At 43.3% G+C, this 18,711-nt stretch overlaps 1 protein-coding gene across 3 annotated transcripts in view; it reads left to right on the top strand.

Moving 5' to 3' along the window:
• The window catches only part of LOC308585315 (uncharacterized protein), a 472,994-nt gene that overhangs the window by 163,492 nt on the left and 290,791 nt on the right, over window positions 1-18,711 (top strand). The window contains exon 5 of one of the 3 annotated variants that reach the window (XM_081190992.1): window positions 17,695-17,886. The exons of 1 other annotated variant lie outside the window; for it this stretch is intronic. The gene's annotated coding sequence lies outside the window, so the exon portion shown is untranslated. Of the gene's footprint in view, window positions 1-17,616; window positions 17,887-18,711 lie in introns of those variants that run through there. One more of the 3 variants, XM_081190991.1, reaches the window with a different exon arrangement.

The raw sequence follows: 18,711 nt of genomic DNA, 5'->3' as shown, positions 1-18,711 counted from the left end.
GTTCAACAGCCTAACAGCCTAACTGCCCACAGATAGAAGCTATTTTTTAGCCTGTTGGTACGGCTGATTATACCCTCCTGCCCGAGGGTAGAAGATTAAAGAGGTGATGGCTGGGGTATGAGTCATCCCTGAGAATTTTTCTCGCTCTCCTAAGGCAACGATCCCTTGTGATGTCATCTAGCGGACTCAAGGGACAGCCCATGATATCATGTGCTGAATTCACCACCCTCTGTAGAGACTTTCTGTTTGTGGCTGTCAGGCCAGCATACCACACTGTGATACAATATGAAAGGACATTTTTTATTCTGGACCGGTAAAGGGAGTTAGTTCATCAGTTGTTGTCTAACTTTATTCTTTCGCAAGACCATGAGGAAATTGAGTCTCTGTTGGGCCTTTCTGACCTCCTGAGTTATGTTGATTTTCCAAGTGAGGTCCTCACTAAGGTAAACTCCCAGGAATTTAAAGGAGGAGACAATTCAGTTCTCTACATAAGCAGAGTAATTTGTGAGGTTTTTAAAAATAAATAAATAAGGACAATGGTGTGGGGAAGAGCTAACCCCCTGTCCCAGCTCAGTGGCCCCAATCCATCTCACCCCTCCTTGAGTGGCTACTGTTAATCTTGTTTTGCAAGTGGGAGATCACTCCAGTCACTATATTTTCAACTAAGCTGCATTTGCAAATGTACCTACAGGATCATTTACACTCTTGAGGCAAATTCTATAAAAGTGTTTGCTTTTCTCTTGTTGAGAAGCTGCACAGTTTGAATCTCTGGGAGTGAGGAATCAGTGCTGTTCCATAGAACTGGAGTCTGTAACATGAAAATATTTCCCATTTTTTTTTTTAATAAAAAAATTGTTCATTTGTTAAAAACAGAAGAAGAAAGAGAAGCCAAAAACATTTGCTTTATAGCATTTTTATTTATCCAATTAGGCTGCTATGAGCTAAAACTTTGGAGAAATATTCTTTTTTATTTCCATGAACGTTGGCCCTGGCTGAGCATCTTAGATATCATTCTTGGCATTTGCTTGAAAGTGTTAACAGTCTGAACAGATGGATCCATGCCGGACTCTCTTGGCTGGTTTCCAGATTCATGGGGAAAGGGTGTAACAGGGACATCAGCTCCTATCATATGGACCAAGTCTGCTCAGAAGTTTCTCTATATTAAGGTTTCAGAGTTCATGGAGATTTTTTTGGCATTTTAATATTCCCAGCAGGGGATTTCATCAAGATTAGGATTTTTAGGGCTATCACTCAACAGGGAAATCAACACCTATTAGGGGCCTAAACATATGGGAGGATGCTACTTTATAAAGATTTCAAACTGGGTTAGGCACGTTGTGAGAAATATTATGCTCATTTCTAAGTTTCTGTATGAAACAGGTTAGTGGACCTTAAGCCTCTTGAAATGCATTTACAGTGTGATTAAATATACAGTCCAGTTTTTTATAGGGACATGCACCAGATTTGGCTGAGGGCCAAGCCAAATGGGAGAGTTAGGGGGCCTCAGACAAGTCAGGTACACATAGCTACAGACTGCTGTGAGTCAGGTTGGATTGGCCCAAAACAATCCATGGCTGTCAACGAGTGCAGCATTAAGCAGGAAGTTGTGGCAGGCAGGCAGGAAACCACAGGAAAAGGCTGAGACCTACCAGACTGGCAGTTGCATCTTCCCTGCAGAATTTAGGCTGAACACCATGTCTCTCCTTTTTGCTTGATGCCTTGCCCTGCAGGATCAATAGCTTTGCACAACAGCTGTTGAGTGGAGGCATCAATCCGGTGAGTTGCGGGTGCTGCTTTGCAGAACCGCACAGGATCAGATCCTCTGGTTTATCCTCACTTGGTAATGCAGATGATTACATCCCATACAAAGAAACTCTATCACTTCCAATTATGAGCAGAATTACCACTTGGCACAATTAGGCCAGGATAATTTTGTAGTCACTGCATTTTAAAATATTCCCTCACTGCATTTTAAAACATCCTGAGGAGGAATGATGACAGCGATATATTCTCTGGATCAAAGTCTGATTTCCCTTGGATGACAGTGTGTCGCTAGATTGACGTACCGAAGCATTTTATTCTATCACATGCGGATGCTTTTGAGCCATTCTAGAGGCAAGAATTTTCAATGCTGTGGATCTCAAAATAAGTTATGAGCTGTATGATTACAAAAGCGGAGTGAGCTAAATTATTAAACAATTATTGAAAAATAAGCATTCTCCATGAGTAGTCACTTTTATTTATGAGCTCTTGCTGATAAATGTATTCTCGCCTGTGAGGTTTTGTTTTAAGAAACAATCAGTGAATTAAATTAATACCCCTGGTTTCTAAACAGAAATACATGAATTAATGCTTCCATTACAGCCTGTTGAGGCTATGATGCAATCCCATTTCCTGTGGGTTTTATGAATGCAACCACCAGGGGCAGGATATTTAATATCATGGAGATTTGCACAGCAAAATGTCTCCGAGGATGTCTCGGTGGTTGACTTTTGTTAATGTTCTAGGTCCCACTGATGCCTGGATGTGGGTTGGAAAATGATTTTTTCAGCCAGATCTACCTGAAGTAACTCTAGCTCTTCCCAAAAAAATGTAGATTGGCTTATAAATTCATATATTCATACTGCAAGCCAATTACTGGTTCTCTCTGGGGTGGAGATGGTAGGACCTGGCTGAGCAGTTGTACAAAATATTTTGTCCGCTGTTTGTTTTACCGTTTTAATGTCACATTGATTTTGCTGGGATGGGCGGAGCCTGTGCTCAGCCTGTACCATGCAAGGTCATGAACTGGAGTGATGGCACCGAATCCAGTGTGGCTTTATACCAGCACAGAGGGGAGACTTGCTGCCTGTTTCTGCTTTGCCACTAGTGTACTATGTGAAAGAGGAGCTTGCGTGAATCTCCTGCTGGAGAAGCATATGAGCTGCAGTGCACCAGGACAATAGAGGCATGACTTTCCCTTTTTGTATGTTCCCTGGAAAATAAATAGAAGTCATTCAGTTTGCTCCCCCTGCTTTTGTGTAATGTGTGATGCCTTTGTTACATTGATTTAGTTTAGAACACAAATGCAGTCACTAATGACGCTTGAGGAAAGCCTGACCTACAAATCAATCTGAAATACTTGGATTGACTTCTGTTGGACTAAATTGCCTTGAATTCACATGCTCTCTCTCAATTGGTTCAGGAATCAGGCTGCCCGATATGACTTTGCAAAGGGGGCCTTGCAGATGACTTGTAGCCATAATGCAGCCTTATGTGTAGCATATAGCACTTGGCCTGCCCATTTCTACTCACACTCGGTTGTCATTGCAAGCAGGCTGATAAAGTGTTGCGCATGCCAACAACACAGCTTATAGATTCTGTTTCTTGGTATCAATGCACCGTAGGTTATTTTCTGCCTCCTCAAGTAAAGTCAAGCATAGCAAAACTAATAATTACGGTACATTTCTGCATCTTGGAGCATCTGACAAGGGCTATTGAAGTTGCCCTTGGGGAGGGAGGAGAAATCCATAAGGAGACAATTATGAAAGGGTTTGTATGAGTGAGTTGAAATGCGCCACATTGTTGAAAAGTAATTTAGCTTCCCAGCAAGCTGAATCCTTCTCATGTTTTGAGCCTAAGTGATCAATCAAGCAAAGCTGTGCTTGTTCCCTTCTGAAGATAGCTATGAATATTGTGTTTTTAAGCTGTGTCTTTTTGAAAACACAATACCTGAAACATTTGTACTAGAGAGAGTTAGTCAAAAGGTTAATTGCTTCTATCAGATTTTGAACGTTGTGGGACATCCAGGTTTTCTTTTGCAAGCATCTGTTGGCAAAGCCAGGTATTTTGCTCACCTTTTAAATTAGCAAAATACTGTACATTCTTGAGCTCACAAAACAACACTACACGATTCACTTTTTTCCTGAAGGCTCTAGAGACCCCTCAGATGCTCATTGGAAATTCTGGATCTTTTGAGTTGTCCTCCACTTAAATTGCCATTCCAGATATGTGAGCCTGTGCATGGCAAGGCTGCTCAAATCAAGGCTGAAATAAATCATTGGTGAAGGCAACAAGAGTTTCTGTTAAGCATCTCATTAGCTCTACATGCAGGCCTGGAGACTTCAAATAGTAGTCAGTGAACAAACTGGAAAACAGCAGACCTGAAAAGGGAAGACTGTCATTGGAAAAGAAAGAAGAAAAGAACATTTAAATAAAGAAGTATTAGGATTGTTCCTTCTTAGCAACATGAAGCACCAAAAGCATCATAAATGGTGGATTTGGTTAGGGAAGATTGCCCAGAAGGGAATGTGTCCCTTGAGTTGAAGAAGGTTCCCAGTCAGTGAGGGAAGAAACAAGCTCCCTGCAGCTTTTCCTTCTCTGGTTTATGGTTGGAGCTAAGCGGCCCTCCCTTGCCAATATTTTATTCACAGGAGACAGGGCGTTCAACTTCTGAGTGGCTCTTATATAGGGTTGCCATATTTCAAAAAGGGAAAAACCTGGATACAAAAGTTGTTGAGCTTTTATTTGCCAAAATCTCGACTTCCAACATGGGTTGCCATACATTTCAGTCAGGCTATTGGTTCATCTAACTCAGAATAGTCTATCCTGACCAACAGTTCTCCAATGTTTCAGAAACAGGACATTCCAGTCCCAGCTGGAGATCCCAGGGATTGAACCTGAGGCGTTCTGCATGCAAAACAGATGCTGTACCTCTCATGGTTCCCTTTATGCCCTCTGATTCAGCCAAGAGTGGGGGGCGTTTGAGGACTCAGAGTGGAGGAGGGGAGTTGAGGCTATGCAGTGGAACCTGCTTCATTAAGCTGCTGCCACCGCCCCGACTCCCTGTGAGGCTGGACCTGACAAGGCAGGGGACTCCAGGGCTACTCCCCTTTCCTAGCCTGTAGAGGATGGGGGGGGGAGCTTGCTGTGACAGAGCAGGAGCATTTAAACGACAAGAGAAGAGAAGCGGAGCAGGCCAGGTGGAGTGCTCAACTTCAGGCCATGAATTCATGCCGGAAGAGGGAACTTAACAACTCCCGTGCAGTTTTGGACCTCTTCTACTTCATGTTGTTGGACTGGGTATACTGTAAATGCCTTGTAAGCAGACCTGTACTAGATTCTGCTAGCCACTGAGTTTGTACTGTAAATTGCTACAACAAAAGTTTTCCATACAAGTAAGCGCCTCTCTAATCCTGTCTTGGGCAGGAGCCAGGAGAGTCCCATTGAGCTACAACCCTTCCCTATCAGGAAGCAGGGCAGCCATCTTTTCATCTGAATGGACTTCCTGTCAGGAATGGTTCCAGACTCTTTTAAAACAGCAGCTGCTGTGCTTTCAAGCCTCTCCAGGCTGCTAGAACAAAAACAGTTTAAAAAGAAATCAAAACTTAAAAGGCAGCCTTTGGACGTGCTGGTGAATTTGTAAATTCCTAATTTTGCTTTGTTTTCACACTTAAAAAATAATAATAATCCACAGGTGTGTAGCTAGAAATGGTATTGAATAGATTTAACCCTGTTCACACGTTAAATCAGCATGGATTGAAATGAGCTGATCCATCCCTCCATGCAAGTAAACCCCATTCAACACAATAGGACTTACAAATAAACTTGTATAGGATTGCACTGCAAATGGTTATTGGTGAGACTGTTGAAGAAGACTTGCGCGAAATATTGGTTGTCTTGAGATCTTGGGAGGTATTCCCATCATATGAACAAAGTTATCCCACCGTGATAATTTTCATGATTGGATAAAAGACTTGCATTTGAAAGGCGCCTAAGGAACGTAACTGCTGATTTTCCTCTGCCATTTTCCACTTCGGTGTCTGACTTTCATATGCCAACAAAGCCAGACTCGCTTCAGACAGTTTGGGTTGTTTACAAGTTCTTCATGCTGATTTCTATGATGCTTTGAGAGAAGAATAGCTCCATGATGTCTGTTGCTATTGATTTCATTCAAATGAAAACAAAGGACAACATGGGGAAAAGACACTTCAGAGGAAAGCAGACGATCCCAGCCTGTGAATAAAAAAGTGCATGTCAGAAATCGATTATGTTCACCTTAAGAGAACAGAGGCGGGGGATTCTTCTGAAATATTTAGATTTTAAAATATGTTTGCCAAGGATTCCTGCCATAAAGAGCCTGTCATAAGAGTAACTCAGTCATGAAACTTAAATACAAAAAAAAAAAAAACCCCTTCCGCACAGAAAATGTCAGAAGAAGAAAAGTTTGGATTTGATATCCCGCTTTATCACTACCCTAAGGAGTCTCAAAGCGGCTAACATTCTCCTTTCCCTTCCTCCCCCACAACAAACACTCTGTGAGGTGAGTGGGGCTGAGAGACTTCAGAGAAGTGTGACTGGCCCAAGGTCACCCAGCAGCTGCATGTGGAGGAGCGGAGACACGAACCCGGTTCCCCAGATTGCAAGACTACCGCTCTTAACCACTACACCACATTGGCTCTCAGGAAAGAGGGTTCCAGGGCTGCCTTCCCATTTCTGTCAGGGGGGAATTTTTGTCAGATTGAATGTTGCATGTGTTGCTCAGCAACCTCCTGAGGGGCACATGGCAGTGACAGACAGGGTCAGAGACAAAAGTAAGCAGAGCAAACAATGTGCATTTACCTTTGTATATAGGTTAGTTTTCACATACACTTGTACACTCCTCTCTAGCCTCCATTCAGGCCAGCAAGAAGCATTTTCAGCATTCAAGGACATTCGAGGAGGGTGCAGCGCTTGGCCCAGTAAGTGGTGTGGCCAGGTGAGAGGAAGTATGATGTGGAGGGTTATGGCCAGAAGGAAAGCCTAAGGGCCAGATAGGTAAACCTGGAGGTTCACATTTGATCCCTGAGCCTCAGGTTCTCCAGTCCTGCCTTAGAGTTCAATAAGTAGGACCTGAGTGTTGAATACTCCTGTTCAAGATGGCAGCCAACCAGCCTTGTCCCTTTCCCAGGACACTCTATTCCATCTTCAAACCTGGTTTTTGTTTTTCTTTCATCAGTTGGTTGCCATTCTGTGCCCACCGAGCATGTACCAACCTGATTCAACTGTTTGGAGGGCTTGTTTATTATTTAAAGTATTCTTACCCCACTCTTCAGCTAGAAAGGTCCACGATATGGCTTACATTAAATCAATAAAATAAAACGGTCCCTCTCCACAGTTTGTAATCTAAAAGACACAGGACAAAAGGAAAAAGGATTGAGGAGGGCGGAGAAAAGTATTCAAACTTGGACACCAGTTCTTAAAGTTATATAATAGTTTTGTACCCTGCTATGTGAATGGTAACAAAAACAATAAAAGGTTTTCTGAATCCGCACAAACACAACATTTTAAGAACAATTGACAGCTGATATGAGAAGCAGCTAAAATGTCAGTGGATGCAGCTTGTCAAAAAATGAAATGTAACAATTGATGATATCTAAGAAGCTAAATAAAGAAATAGATAAAAAGGACAATGAAAAGCAAATGGGGGTATGCCCCATGTTTCTTTGATTGATTGAGCCTGTGTTGCGCTTTAAAATCAACTCTCAATACCAGTGTGTGTGTCTGAGAGAGAGAGAGAATGGGAGGGAAAATCCAGCTTTACAAGTCTGTGGAAAAATATCCTGGTGAAAAGCCCCACTCCCTTTTCGAAAAGTTCTTCCAATAATACAAAATTTTGAAGTAAAGAGACTAGTTTTATGTTGTTATATTGTTGGATAGTTGCAAGAGAGCACTGCTGGGGTGAGGAAGGGGGATCTATCCATTTTATATCTTGGAGGAGAGATGGCTGTAATATTTGTCTGGTAAGAGAATCCTGGGACTCAGCTGCATTAGTTTTTTAAAAAAGCGTTTTAAATGTGTTATAACACTGTGACACCAGATGGCGTTGTGGAGTTCTATCTTTTGGCAACGTGATTTCTCATTATGAGGTTTACAACGCGATTTTCTGAAACTTTTTTTGATGTGTCTAGATCCAGGCCTTGTTCTGTTTATTCTAATGGCAACAAGAGTTGTCAAGGCTCAGATGTAGCAGTGGGAAGTAGTGATAGTTCTTACATTCCTACCTGGCTGTCTGCCAGCTTGCTTTATCATTTGTTTTGTTTCCAATTAAATTTTGTGTGTGCTCACAAGAAGATACAGTGGTACCCCGCAAGACGAATGCCTCGCAAGACGGAAAACCCGCAAGACGAAAGGGTTTTCTGTTTTGGAGGCGCTTCGCAAGACGAATTTCCCTATGGGCTTGCATCGCAAGACGAAAGCCCATAGGGAAATGCTGGCGGTCGGGAGCAAAGACTTTCGCCCACAGCCGGCCTTCAGAAGAGGACCTCTTCTGAAGGCCGGCGGGGGACAAAAGTCTTTGCTTCCCCCCGCCTGCCTTCCCCCCACCTGCCCCGGGCGATCTTAAAATGCTGGCGGGCGGGAGCGAAGCGTTCGCTGCCGACCCCCAGCATTTTAAAATCTCCAAGGGACAGCAGAGAAGTCTCTGTCCCGGGGAGGTTTTAAAATGCTGGGGGTCGGGAGCGTTCGCTGCCGACCCCCAGCATTTTAAAATGGTTCCGAAGCGGGGGGGGCGGGAACATCTGCCCCAGCCGCTCCACTTCGGAACGATGTTCCGAAGTGGGGAGGTGGGGCGGGAACAGCTGCCCCAGCCGCCCCACTTCGGAACGATGTTCCGAAGGGGGGAGGGGGCGGGAACAGCTGCCCCAGCCGCCCCACTTCGGAACGATGTTCCGAAGGGGGGAGGTGGGGCGGGAACAGCTGCCCCAGCCGCCCCACTTCGGAACGATGTTCCGAAGGGGGGAGGTGGGGCGGGAACAGCTGCCCCAGCCGCCCCACTTCGGAACGATGTTCCGAAGGGGGGAGGTGGGGCGGGAACAGCTGCCCCAGCCGCCCCACTTCGGAACGATGTTCCGAAGGGGGGAGGTGGGGCGGGAACAGCTGCCCCAGCTGCCAGGCTTCGTAGCGCTGCTGCGAAGCCGGGCGGGGGGGTGGGAACACCTTCTGAAGGCGGGCAGGGGGCGAAAGTCTTTGCTCCCCCCTGCCTGCCTTCCCAGGGGCTTTTAAATCGCCCCGGACAGCGGAGAAGTCCTCCGCTGTCCGGGGCGATTTTAAAATGCCGCCCGCCAGCATTTTAAGATCCCCCGGACAGCGGATCTCCTCCGCTGTCCCAGGGTTTTTTAAAATGCTGGGGGTGGGAAGAAAAGCCCTTGTCTCCCCCCCCCCCAGCCTTCAGAAGAGGTCCGGGGACAGACTGTCCCCGGACCTGGCCTGAAGGTGGTTTCCCTAGGAACGCATTAATTGATTTTCAATGCATTCCTATGGGAAACCGTGCATTTCAAGACGAAAAACCCGCAAGACGAAGAAAATTGCGGAACGAATTAATTTCGTCTTGCGAGGCACCACTGTAGCCTTAATAGGCAAGGCTGGCTCAAGACATTTTGCTGCCTGAGGTGAAGAGCAGAATGGCTCCAGGGACCCATGTTCTTGTAACTGCCTGTTTGTGATCTAGAAGCTGGTCTAGAAACTTGACCAGCAAGTGTGTTAACTGAGACCAGGCATTATAAACATAAAGAGATGGGACGACTCAGTTAATTCCATTTTCACTCCGTTTCTCACTTTTCCAATCTTAAGTTCGGTTCTCCACATTTCCACATCGGTTTGCAATTACTATTTTTAAAAGCCTGATGAAATTTCTCCTAATAAATAATTTTTGTGTGCAGTTTTGGCTAAATAATAAACATTTCTGCAAATGAGTTTTCCTAACACATTTTGGTATGTTATTTTAACTACTACAGGCATTTCTGTTCACATTTCTGTCCAATATGTACATTTTTGCTTTGAGGTTTTTTTCCTTCAGTCAAGCGGTATATAAATCTTATGAGATAAATAAAAATAAAAATTTATCTTTTCATGGCTGATGGTCAGGGGATATGGAGGTTGTTTTCCAGACACTCCAGGCTGGGGAAGGTTGCTCTGGAGTGTCTGAAGCAACTGAATTGCAGCTGGAAACTTTTAAAAATTTCATTTCTAAAAATTGTTATTGGCCTTTATTTGCAAAAAGAAAAAAAAGCCAGTAACCAGGGTGATTTTAGGGGGGGCGGTGCCATCCTGAAGAATTTGAAGAGTTGTACAGCTAGTTCTATTAATTTGTACTTAAAAAAAAAAAGCAATCTAACTTTGTGCGGTAGGTTTTGAAACTTCTCCTGTTTAGCGATGCATTTAAATTAGATCTGCACTCCCTGTATCCTAATTTGCATTATGACTCCTTGTCAAGAACACCAAGACAAATCTGCTTCAGCATTGATATGAACCCTATTTGCAGACAAGGGGACCCTTCAGCGAAGGTCATAGAGACATTGATTTACAGAGACAGTTGATTAATCAGAAAATGAAAAATAACATGCCATTGTTTTGAAAGAGATGAAGGCATGAACAACCTCTAGATAAAAGAATATTGGAGGAGATAGGTTAAATGGTTAATGATGAACTAATACGAATATGAAGTCCTGTCGATTCTTTAGCTTAGGAAATATATTCACTCAGCTGCACATTCTTTCGGAAGTAGTAAATGCAGACAGAATTGGACATTGCAAGATCTGGCTCTTCAGAAAGGGCTGCTTTGTACTTCCATTATTTAAAGTGCCCTTATGACATATTGAAGACGGTCATCTCTAGTTTAAATGACTCTTCTCCAGCTTTAATTATTGTGTATGCGCCACTCTTTATCCAACAGGATCGATTCTTCTTCTTATGCTATCAGAAGTGGCTTTTTGGTAATGTTTCTTTACCACAAAAGGAAAAATGGGGCTTAGCGGGAGATTAACTAGCTACAACTTTATGATGGATGTCTGCTCGAGAGGTTATTAGCTTCAAGTCATACTGTCCTAACCTTGAACCCGGTGCAAGTAATGTGACCTTTCTCATAAAAAGGTAGGAAGCTGCCATTGCAAGCCACCTGCATAGATGTGTGACCCTTAAGATCCACTGCCATTTTAACCACCAAAGTTGTGCTGAGTTTCTGAAGTCGATTTAAAACCACAGATTTCCCAGCCTACCCCAACTTGCTATACTTGTATAAAGCTTCACTGAGGGAACGCTTACGTGGACCCAGCAGATGCTGCAGCAGCTCTTCCCATGGCGTTACTCTCCTGATGCTGTTGGAATACAACTCCCATCAGCCCCAACCAGCATGGTGAGTTGGTAGGGATGATGGAAGTTGTGATCCAACAACATCTGGAGGTCAAAAGGCTGGGGAAGGCTGTGCCATAGTATGTAGATGCCTGATTTCCCCCTCCCAGATCTGGCATTAAGCTCATTCTACATTGTGATAAACCCTCCAGAAAAATGAAATTTTACTTCTTTTGTTGCCATAGGTTTGAGTACATGGATTTACTTTGGGTCCTCTAAACCAGATCCAGAGAAAGCTACAAAGCTCATGCTTCTTCTCCCATATTTAACCACTGAATCAGAGCAAACAGCTAATGGGTTTTCCACAGGTTGCTGTTTGTTCTGATTTAGCACTAAAGAGCAGGTTTTCTGGGGGGAAGTGGTGGGGCAAAGGCAAAACTGCTCGTGCCCATGCCTAGAAAGTGGAGGACAAGTTGGGAATGGCTCAGACTCATGCTTTCTGGCACAGGACAAGCAAAAGTGTGGATGAGCCCTATGGTCTAGCTGCTTCATTGGGTCATGACACTTACAGAAAGGACTTGCTCTTTTACGTTATGATTTTGGCTGTTACCATGTTTACTGGGAAAGGTGGTGGTACTGTTCATTTTTATTACAATGGTGCTGTTTTCTATTTTTTTGTATATTTGACCTGAAGAATTATATGGATGTGTTTCTGTTGCTTTTATGCCTTACTGACTGCCCTGAAGGCTTTTAGGTGTGTGTGTGTGTGTGTGTGTGTGTGTGTTTTATTTCAAATTTTATAATAAAGAAATGAAAGTTGTTTGCCATTGCTAATTGAAGAAGGAGAAATAAACATGAAAGAGACAACCACAAAGTGCACCCCTTCTCCAATTGTTGAATCTGTGTCTGCAGGATTAAAGTTGAGATAGATTGCAGATGTTCAATGTTTCATAGGGAGCTACATGTACAGTTCATAAGAACAGGCAGGTCTGAAATTCCAGATGCCACTAGCTATGTAACTTGCCTGTGAGAAATACATTCCCACCAGGATAGACAGATAGACAGAAAGACAGACAGATAGAGGACTCTGTGTCAGCTCTTTTTGAGCAAGAGAAAAATGCAGTCGAATGTAAGGTGCATCTGTTCTGCATCTACATTGCTGTTCAGTTCCTGCGCACTTCTCCCGGCAGCTTCATTGGTACTGACTACCCATCTTGTAATTAATTATATGGCTTTGGTCGTGTGGAGTTGATTTCTAAAGCAGCTCATCTATCACTCGAACTCCGCCGTAGCTTTTTGTTGGGTGGAGATGGGGGGGAAACAGGAGGTCTGTGCAAAAATGTTTCTTCCCAACAGCCCTGAAGCTGTCTCCTGTTGCAGGCCAAAATGTGGTTTATGGGTGCAGTGTTCTGAAGACTGGAGCAGAAGTAAATTTTATCAGGGGGTTTAACCAGAGGTTGTTGACGTGTCTCTGACATGCTGAAAAAGAAATATAAGAGACCATATACATCTTGTCCCCTTTTGACGTGCCCAATAAATATCCCATCGCTGCTCTTACACATCTTCCTGGTAATCATTGCAACTGTTCTGAACTTTTTGACACTTTGCTGACCAGGTTAGTGTTGCTACTCAAGTGCAATATGTGCTCTGCATGATTCTGTGCAGAACTGCATTTGTTTGTTTTTAAACAACCTTTTTCACTTTAAAGTTATAAACACATGCTTTTCTAGTTCTCTTTACAACTTATAATAATAAACTTCAGATTGGGTCCAGACTTGAGCAACCCATTAGTGATTGATGCTTAGGAAGAATGAGTGAGGAGGTAGTGTTGGCAAGTAACCTTAGTGAGAGCCATGGATATGCTGAGATGTCTGCTATTGGCGGGAAATAAATGCTTAGACAAAAGATGTTCAGAGGGTTGGAGAGTATGGATCTCTGGGTAAGAAAGCTAAACCAGGGCTGAGGAAACCACAACCTGTGGGCCAGATAGGACCCCTGACGCAACTGAATGCAGCTTGTGGTGTTGCCGGCAGGTCTTTCCTGTCCTCGCGCCCCTGCCCCCCCCCCCCCGCAGCCCATCCTGTCCCCATTGCCCTTCAGAAGGCAGCAAAGGAAGCTGAGTTGCTGCTGTCACCAAGGAAGGTGTGCCCTATTTCTTTTCTGGAGGTGGTATTGGGAAGCATGCTGAGAGATGGAGGAACTGGGTGTTTCATGAGCCTTGTATCCCATGCGTTTGCTGGCCATGGAGTGATTTGGGGCATGCAGGCTTCATCAGGCTTAAGGCTCCATGGGAAGTGGACACAGTGGTGACTAGCAGGCCCACCAGCTATGGAGTACTTTGAGATGAGCTTCATCAGTGGGCAGGCCACTAGCATAGGTGTGCCATGTTGCCTGCAGCATGGAGGATAGCACATTTGCTCTGCAAAAAAATAAAGAAAGCAATGAGTGTATCTATCTCTCTCCCTTCACTCCACCACATCCTGAGAATGAATGTTTCTTCTGTGTTCTGCTTAAGTCTCACCCCAAATAATAAAAAGAGCGCAGGAAGAGCATTGTTTTCAGCCAAATGTCTTCAAGGTATCAAAGCAATCATCTCTGTTTTTGACAACCAACAATGGATATTCAGAGGTGTCTTTCTTTGGAACATGGAGAATCAGAGGAATACAGTGTTCAAAGAGCAATGGAGGAACATGTTGACCATAGCCTATAGTAGTTGGTAGAGATTGTTTAATCCCCAAACTGGTGACAATCCTTACATATTGCGGCATCCCAGGACAAAATGATACTTTGAGGGTTTTGAGCTTGGGTGGGGAGAGCAATAAAAAGTGTATGTAATGATGATGATTGAGGTATGTACAATTCTGCATGGTGTGAAGAAAATTAGCATAATTATTTATGTTTTATTTCATTTCCCCCCCTCCCACCCACTTTTGACTCTGCCCACTGTTGACTGCAATCCCCAGGACTGGTCTTATCATTAAGCAGAGTGAGACAACTGCATCAGGCAGCTGGTGTTGAGTATTGTGAAAGAGTAGCAAATTGTTAATGATTTAATTTGTTATTACGGTATTTGTAATGTGAGGGAGAGGCACTTGTGATTTTTTTTTTGCCTGAGGTGCCAAAATAACCCAAGCAGCTTTGGATACTATGTACCTTGTCATGTGTGTGTTTTTGCTGGGAGACTATTTGCTGTTCTGCCCCGGGTAACAAAATGTTTCAGATCTGATTGATATTTCCTGTGGGTCAGTGGATGGAGTTGTGTGTGTGTCTACACACACACACAATCTCTTTTCTGGAGACTGATAGAGATACTGTATCTTTAAGAGAAGAGGAATTTTACCTTTGTGGCTTCTGCTGTCATTGCAGCAGAATGACATTGACATTGTCAACCCTAATGGGGCATCAAGAAATGGGATGAATTTCACATATTGATTTGAATCAAGCAGCCTGGTCTTTGTCTGTAGGCCCCAGACACATAGCAATCAGACACAGGGAGACAAGAAAAAACTCGCAAGTATTCCTGAAACCTCTGCTTTCCAGAGGTGATGATAGCTGAATTTTATTGCAGGCCAGAATACATGATTGCCAACCACATATCAATGAGAACTGTCATGCAGTAAAAAGCTCAAGGGATAGGATGCTAAGAAGAAGGAACCGAGAACTCTTTTAAACTTTGTTCTACCTATCAATAAAACTACAGACAAATATAATTCATGTGTGACAATACCTTCATAATCCCTCTAGCATTTTGGGTATAGTTAAAAATAAGAATCTCTATATCAGTTTCATCATCTTTGACACTTGATTTGGATAGGACTAGATACTTAGGAGCTTTATTGGTAAGCATTCAGTAAACAAGTGTGGATGTTTCTGTCTTTCCTTGGAATGTTGGCAGTTGTGCATCGATGTATCTTGTCATATTGGGAATTGTATCATCTGTGGCTGAGAACTCTTTGAATACTCAGCTGCCCCCAGCCAAACACACCCAGGAACAAGGGAGGGTTTTAAAATTAGGGATAGTGGATGACAGAAATGGAGAGAACTGAAATTGACAGATCTTTCCATCCCCCACAAACGCATTCAATGCTGCATGGAGTTAAGCAAGGGACATTATCAAAGTTCTTGGATACATTCTAGTGGAGAGAAGCTCTCAAGGAAGACAGGGACTAGGGCTGGTGTGGGATGGGATGTGGTCTGGGGGTGAGAATGGGGTCTAGGGAGAGTCACGAAGGTTGAATAAAGAGGCCCAAAGTACCATATTTGGCCCTTTGGCAGGAGGTTCTCCACTCAGTTTAGAGCAAAAATAGCTGACCAGCCGGCTCCTTGGCCAGTTGGTCTGGTCATGCACTTCCTAGCAATCAAGGAGAATTACATTGACCAGGGTTTAACATTCAGGAATTGGGGGAGCAGCCTGCCAAATTGGCCTGACCAATGGATGTGGATGTGCAGAATCTGGTTTTGCATTCTGAGCAGGCAAAAAAAGAAGAAGAAGAAGAAGCTAACAAAACCCTTTTATGTGCTGGTTGAGGGATACCCTTCAATTTGCTATGTAGCACCATGATCAGTGTTCTAAATTAGTTAATAGGGAACTTTGGTGGCATCTCTAGTTTTCAAACAGAAATGGTCGAGCAGATCATTTCAAATGCCGCAGGAAAACAAAGCGAAATACAGTGTTGGTTCTTTTTCTGTATCTAAATGGCCCTGACCTAAAACTCCCCATAAATTAAGCCACCAAAGAGCAATACATAACCAACCAGATATTCTGCCAACTCTACGAAAGGGCTCAATGGGATCCCATCATTTACTGTAAAAAGCATCAGAGAACTAATTGCACAGCTAAAAAAGGAATCAGCGGGTTGCAAGAAGTCATTACTCACCCCAGCAATACACCTTGTAAATTATTAGCACATTTAAGCAAAGCTTCTTGCGCTGGTACTGTGATGGTGACCTGCTGCCAGACTCTGATCTTTTGTAACAAATCACCGGCAGACAAATGTGCTTTCCGTTCAAGAGGCACCAGGAGCTTGCACGACATGGAGAGATTAAAAACAACTCTAAGAACAAAAAGCTGGGTTGCAGGAAAGGCTGGATTCTCTCAAGGATAGTGAGAATCAGATTCCTCCAGTCAGGAGACCTCCTCTACCAGCTTGGAACATGTGACACTGCCTTGTCCCCCAGTCAGTGGCCCATTTAGCCCTGTAACACAATGGCATGTCTGAAGACATACAGTATATGTAATATGCAAAGGTACTGTCTCCTATCAAAGAGACAATGGCTTTAATCCAAAGGAAATTCATTGTATTTATCTTGTTGAAAGCAGTGGTACATGTTGTGACTAATTTATAGATTGGTACCTCGGGTTAAGTATTTAATTCGTTCTGGAGGTCTGTTCTTAACCTGAAACTGTTCTTAACCTGAAGCACCACTTTAGCTAATGGGGCCTCCCACTGCTGCTGCGCCGCCGGAGCACAATTTCTGTTCTCATCCTGAAGCAAAGTTCTTAACCCGAGGTACTATTTCTGGGTTAGCGGAGACTGTAACCTGAAGCGTATGTAACCTGAAGCGTATGTAACCCGAGGGACCAGTGTAAAGGCATTTCTGTCAGTTGTGGCTAATTTATGTATTTGAATCAGGAGTGGTCTTTTATTCCCGTTTTATGATTCATCTGATTGGTGGAGCATTTTAGGTAAATCCTGAAAGGGGGAAAGAGAAGGTGCAACAAATTTGTGCCGTTTCATGGGGAAAGGTCTTACAATTGCAGCGGGGGCTTGTTACACCCCACTGTTCTGGAAATGGAGTCATGCTGGGAAGGAAAGAATGGCCTTGAAAGTCAGACCTCCAGGGCTGAACCTGTGGGGGAGGAGGCAGTTCTGTTTTATGGGGGTGCAGAATTGTGGCCCATTGAAGTTAATGAAATTTCAGTGGGTTCATTAATTTCAGTAGGTCTACTCTGAGTAACACTTAGTTGACTACCACCCCTTTTCCCCATCCCCAAAGTTTGTAATGCAACAACAAAAGAATACATTATTAGATGAACAATGTACAGGCCTTTCCAAAAAGCAAACAAAAACAAAGTCCATAGCTAGTTTTTGAGCCAGATGGTTTGCTCGCATGTGCTTTTTGTGGATTTGTGCGACCAAATCCTATACTGGAAATTTATGGATTTCATTTCTAAAATAAACTGCTGGGTTGGGTGGGTGTCACTATGGTTTGCTTGTGTTATCTCCGTTCCAGAAAAGTCTTGGCTGTTATTTTCCAAACATCGCTTAGTAACAGATCCAGCGCTTAGAACCAGCTGCTGAAAATAAATATCTCTTGATATCCAGCTAATTTGATTCAGTCCCATTATTTAAATATGGCATTATATACACCTCCTAGTCTCATTCCTTTCCCTAACAGAATTGCTAGGCTTAGCAATAGCTAAGGTACAGCAGCCTTGTCTATATTGCTAACACAATGTAATTTTCACCAGCTATGTTATGCAGTGTGCCTTTGTTAATGCTGTCAAGTCTGATTGCTTCTCCCACACAGATGTCCTTTTTAGAATGTACTTGAACTTCTGAGCCATTTCCAAATTGCTCCAATCAAACTCTTTCTTTTGGAAAACAGCCCTTTTGGAGGATATGAACTGACGTGCCTATGGTCTATGTGCTTTCGCCCATGCAACCAGCCCATTTGAGCATAATGGGGGAAACTCTGATGATGATATCAATGCTAAAGCACCTCTATTAATTGCAAACAGATGCCAGAAAGATGGTTTTTCATAACGCATGGATATAAAACTGGGTCCAGAAAGCATAATGAAACAATTCAGCCAATTTGGTAATTCTGATTTAATGTGAATATACCTATTTGCATTTGGCCGCTACTGCTAAGTACCTTCCTCATCTTGACAATGTCCTGTGATGCTTCGGGGGGGGGGGTATGGAACAATGCAGGATGTATACAAATAATTCTGCAGATCACCAGAAAAGGAAAAACTGTAAGTCCCAATCTGGGTTGATGCTAGAATACAGGCCTTACATGGAGGTTTCCTAAACCAGAATCCATAATGTATGTTTCATACCCTCCAGCATTTCTCCGATGAAAATAGGGATGTCCTTTTCAATAATAATAATAATAATAATAATAATAATAATAATAATAATAATAATAATAATAATTTTATTATTTATACTCCATCCATCTGACCGAGTTGCCCCAGCCACTCTGGGCAGCTTCCAACATATATAAAAGCATGCTAACATATTAAACATTTAAAAACTTCCCCATACATGGCTGCCTTCAGATGTCTTCTAAAAGTTGTATAGTTACTTATCTCCTTGGCTTCGGGGTCGCATAACTCCAACATTTCTCCGATGAAAATAGGGAGATCCTAAGGAAAAGCAGGACATTCTGGGATCAAATCAGAAACCAGGATGGCTTCTGAAAATCTGAGACTGCCCCTGGAAAATAGGGAAACTTGGAGGGTCTGATGTTGCTGTAGAGGCAGAAAGTACTGCTGTGCTGACCTGGGAGTGGCAGAAGGTTCCTCTGATTTCATACTGGGATGGAGAACCTTTCCCTGCCTGACAGTGACATTCCCTTGTGGGCAACATTCCGTGAGGCACACGCTGTGGATAGGGC

The sequence above is a fragment of the Podarcis bocagei genome (assembly GCF_964188305.1).
Source record: "Podarcis bocagei genome assembly, chromosome: 4".
In the NCBI taxonomy this organism is placed as follows: domain Eukaryota; kingdom Metazoa; phylum Chordata; class Lepidosauria; order Squamata; family Lacertidae; genus Podarcis; species Podarcis bocagei.
The sequence above is the reverse complement of the archived record's forward strand: the minus strand, read 5'-3'. Positions and strand labels throughout refer to the sequence as shown.